Source organism: Meriones unguiculatus, chromosome X (assembly GCF_030254825.1).
Source record: "Meriones unguiculatus strain TT.TT164.6M chromosome X, Bangor_MerUng_6.1, whole genome shotgun sequence".
Classification (NCBI taxonomy): domain Eukaryota; kingdom Metazoa; phylum Chordata; class Mammalia; order Rodentia; family Muridae; genus Meriones; species Meriones unguiculatus.
The window spans coordinates 34,310,195-34,315,500 of record NC_083369.1 but is presented as its reverse complement, the minus strand read 5'-3'; positions in this window follow the sequence as shown (position 1 = coordinate 34,315,500).

The window sequence follows — 5,306 nt, the reverse complement described above, 5'->3', positions numbered from 1 at the left end:
AAACTTCAAAGCATGGGAAAAAAAGCAACATCATGAGGAAAAGCATAAGCCCCCCCCAAAAAAAATAAAACATTCCCCTATCACAGAATAAAAGGATTCCAAGTTGGAAATACAGAATAAAATTATTCCAGAAGAAAATTAGTTGCTTTAACAACATTAAAATTCAGTGGTTTAGCCTCTTGATGTACTACTTCTTGATGTAATCAGAACAAGTCTAGAGACAAGTTGGTGTGGTGCTGTAAACCCAACAAATATTTCTTAACCTTATCCCAAGCGAAACCAGTTTCATTATATTTTAAAGGTGTAACACAAATCCATTGATAATTAGCAAGACAATTCAAAGTGATTTAATTTTTAATCCTTACAGTTCATCTCCTAAAACTTGCAAAGATTCATATAAAGCATCTGTTTTCTGTTCTAATCTTTCATCAGTATTTTGCAGCAATCCTAAAATTATAGTAACATTAAGAGATAAATCATTAACATAACTAGCTGTTTGTACTTCATGTGTCAAAGCAATAGCAGCTGTTGTAGCTGAGGCTATCAAAACAAAGATTTCTGTTATAATCAAGCCTACAATACATTTAGTTCTACTCATAGCTCTCCCTAATATTTTTAATACCTGAAAACCTTTAGCTGAATAGCAAGTGGCTGATATATTTGCAGGAACCATAATAAAAGAACAACCAGAACCTGTTATCCATTTGAAAGCTTAGAAATACAATTTGTTACTTTATATTGATGGCAAGAAACATTAAAGGTTGAATTTTGTATAAAATGTTAACATTTCCATACAGTAAAGCATAAGTAGGATTTACACAGGTAGTTACAGGGCCTCCCAAGAGTTTCTGCAACAAGCTTCCAAATACAGGTCTGCTGAAAACCAGAATCAGACCACCAAAGTCCCATAGTCAATCCTCTTTCACATTCTTCCTGTTTTTGTTGAGAATTGTCTTGATTACCAGATCAATCAAGTATATATCTGTCTGTTCCAGTCACATTGTATCTAAAATGTTTTTCTGCAAAACATCTTATCCAGGGAGCAGGATGTAACATAGGTGGATCAGGAACATAAGCCCACCACAGATCTCCATTCACCATCAGGGCAGAATTCATCAATGTCAGCAACAGGAGCATCCTCCTTCTGGGAACATCTCCTACAAATTACACCAACCTTTGTGTGATCCACCAGGCTCCTTCAGCACCTTGCAGAAAGAAACAAACATGCCCTCTTCCCAATATTAATACAAGGTCAGGTCCTTGCCATATTCCAGTAATTGGATCTTTCCATTTCACTTGAGAATAATTAGGGTACCACAACCAATCAGCATCAGAACGGTCCACATTCACAAATTCAAAACAAAGAGAACATGATTAAGATAATTCTGTGATGTTTGGTGATATAGTTCAATTCAACAATGACTTGAATTGATCACCAGTATAATAACCCTGGGCTGACATGGAGACTTATTTCTTTAGCTGGCTCATGCCATTTGTTGTTTAGAATGGCTCCAACCCTAGGTTTGAAGTTGAAGTTAACTTTAAGTTACAGATTTCAAACATACCCAATAACCAATAATATAAAACCAAGACATATAGAACATAGAAAATATATACATTCAAAACAGATAGAAAAAACACCTTGTTATTTGTTGAACCCAATTTTTATGACCACAGAGGCTTTGTAGCAGAATTAAACAGTAGCTTTTTAAATTTATTTTATTTTATTTTTAATTACACTTTAATTATTTTGTATCCTCCCTCTAGTTCCCTCCCTCCTCCCCTCCCAAACTCTCTCTTCCTTCCCTTTTTCCACGCATGCCCCTCCCCAAGTCCACTGATAGGGGAGGGTTTCTTTTTCTTCTTTCTGATCCTAGTCTGTTATGATTCATCAAGAGTGGCTGCATTGTCTTCCTCTGTGGCCTGGTAAGGCTGCTGCCTCCTCAGGGGGAGGTGATCAAAGAGCAGGCCAATCAGTTCATGTCAGAAGCAGTCTCTGTTCCCATTACTAAAGAACCCACTTGGACACTGAACTGCCATGGGTTACATATGAGCAGGGGTTCTAGGTTATCTCCATGCATGGTACTTGGTTGGAGTAGCAGTCTCAGGAAAGACCCCTGTGTTCAAATTTTTTGGTACTGTTGCTCTCCTTGTGGATCTCCCATCCTCTCCAGATCTTATTATTTCCCACTTCTTTCAAAAGATTCCTTGCATTCTGCCTAAAATTTGGCCATAAGTGTCAACATCTGCTTCTGCAGGGCAGAAGACCCAACAATCTGCTGCTTATCTGACAGAGGGCTAATATCCAGTATATATAAAGAACTAAAGAAGCTGAAAAGCAGCAAATCACGAAATCCAATTAAAAAATGGGGAACAGAGCTAAACAGAGAATGCTCTGTAGAGGAATATCAAATGGCAGGGAAACACTTAAAGAAATGCTCATCATCATTGTCATCAGCCATCAGGGAAATGCAAATCAAAACAACCCTGAGATTTCACCTTTCACCCATCAGAATGGCTAAGATCAAAAACTCAAGTGACAACACATGCTGGAGAGGTTGTGGAGAAAGGGCAACCCTCCTCCACTGCTGGTGGGAATGTAAACTTGTACAACCACTCTGGAAATCCATCTGGCACTTTCTCAGACAATTAGGAATAGCGCTTCCTCAAGATCCAGCCATACCACTCCTAGGCACATATCCAAAAGAGACTCAAGTACACAACAAGGACATTTGCTCAACCATGTTTGTAGCAGCTTTATTTGTAATAGCCAGAAGCTGGAAACAGCCCAGATGCCCCTCAACTGAAGAATGGATACAGAAATTGTGGTACATCTACACAATGGAGTATTACTCAGCAATGAAAAAACAAGGAAATCATGAAATTTGCAGGTAAACGGTAGCTTTTTAAAGGGAGAACTGAGAAGCTGCTGGTGCCCCTTTAAGAGCAGCCTTCTCAGGTATCCCTGGGCTGGTTGCCAGCTCTACACAGGCAGGAGGTGCTCAGCTGCAAGTGCAGGGCTTTAAGAACAAAGCCAGTTTAATAGTTTTTGCTGTTTCAACACAGCAGGTTTTTGTTGTTGTTGTTGTTTTGTTTGTTTTTAATAAACTAAACCAAGTTAAAGAGTAAGCAGACGACCAGCAGATGAAGTTTGATATGTGATTATTAACAATTATTCCAAAAATATCCACAATAAAACAATGACAAGCATAACACAAATGAGAGACAGATAAAAGAATACACTCCCAGTAGTCAAAGACAAACTGGTGATGCAGACAGTTTGGTTTCACTTTTTCCTGCATCATTCGTTAAAACATTTGCAGCTTTTCCTTGATTTTGAACCTTCTCTTTTTCATGTTGAGGGTCTAGACTATCTCTAACTAAGGCCGATAAAGCAAATGTTTCTACAGAAACTTTTTCACTACCAAAAACATCATAATGATCTTACTATTTAGATCCTACCTTTTTGCAAGTTTCTAGATTCCGTTTCTTTTTCAGGGAACCAGGGACAAACACTTTCTATGAATTTTTAAAATGTAAGCAATTGTTGCTGGCTTATCTTAGCTCCTCTAGCATGAAGCATTTCTTATTTTTTTTTAAATCACTAACCCATTGTTTATTTATATCATTGACAAATACAGAGAAAAACAATTCAAATAATTAATGGAATATTGAGGATGCTCAGATCATAAAAGCTGCCTTTAACAAAAAGAAAAAAAAAAACCTGCCTTACTGAGAATTCTTTCATTGTGGGTTTCTTTTCATTTTGTAGTATTTCAGTAATTTAATACAACCTTGTATTCATTTTCATAATGCTTTCAAAATCTGCAGGCAAATAATGTCAGGCTTCTGGTCATTTGTCAATATACATCTCATATCACCCTATTAGGTAATAACGTCTCTCATCTTGCTGCCTATCTTTAGGGACTGACAGTTTAAAAGGACCATTCAGATTATGACAATTTTGTAATCCATTTAAGATTCATACATGGATTCAAAAGTATCTGCACAGAATCTCACTGGCATTGTATAGTCTGGGCTTCAAGCAGGAGCTCAGTAAATTCGGTATGTTGTAAACTGTTCACAGATGATTTTTTTTTTTTTTGCTTGTTTTTGTTTTTTGTTTTTTCAATGCAGTTTAATCAGGAACCTTGAACAATCATCTGACCCTGGGGAAAGCCAGCCCACAGCTTAAATAGCCTCTGGGTAGCCAACCCCAGCGTGCCACGTGGGCAATGCAGATAGGTCCACATACATGGAAGCAAGCCAGATCCTCAGCCTTAGCCAAATGTGGAATTGTTCGTGACAGAGAGCATTCACCATCCGGAAGGTGGAAGGTGGAAACCAGCTCCTTCTTTAAGGCACAGCATTCCGCAGCTCTCTACAGTTCCCCCTTTTTGTTTTAGACTCATCAGGCAAGAGTAGAGGTCTGATCTCTGATATTAGAAATAAATTGGGTCTTTGTACTGATGTTCATTTAGGTGTCATCCACCCAAAGAGCATCAGACCCGACTGATACCTTTTTCTCAGAGGCAGGACCTGGGGCATCAACCCGCATGCAAGCAGACATGCTCTTCTCTGGGTCGAAAGCGGCTGACCCTGAGTGCAGTGTTTAGCCTCGCATCCTGAGGGTAACATTTTAGCTTTTTATGGTAACCAACCATGCTTGGGGAGACTGTCCTGCTTATGAAGCATTTCTTAAGCATATGTACAAAAATTATATGGCTATTGCCCTGACCCATGTCTCCTGAAAATTACTCACTGCTTTATCTTTTCTTCTTCTTCTTCTTCTTCTTCTTCTTCTTCTTCTTCTTCTTCTTCTTCTTCTTCTTCTTCTTCTTCTTCTTCACTGAATGCTCTCTTTTCAGTGGTATCCCTCACAGTGATCTCTCATAATCATGCCACACATTGGGTGACACCTGCTGGAACCAGCTGTAGATAATTCAGGACATGACAGAGGGAGTGGGGATTAAGAAATTAGAGGTTAACAGAAAGAGAGAAAACTTAGGATAATTTTGGGAGGGGCTTCATTCAATACTGAAATCCCAAGTTTCTTCAACAACTCCTTTTTAAAAACAAAGCAAAACAAGTCAAATCAGTACAAGGACAGGATTCATTGAACCGGCAAAAGTGTTTTCTTAGATGATATTCCTGTATGGCAGACAAGGTCCAAGGTCTCAAAGACAAGGTAAAGAAACTTGGCAAAACCTCCTGCTTATTTCTGTTTCAAGGTAAGGCCCAGGATAAAAACATGTTTTTCACTGAATACTCAATAACAAAGCAGCCTGCCAAACAAGCAGCTTTCC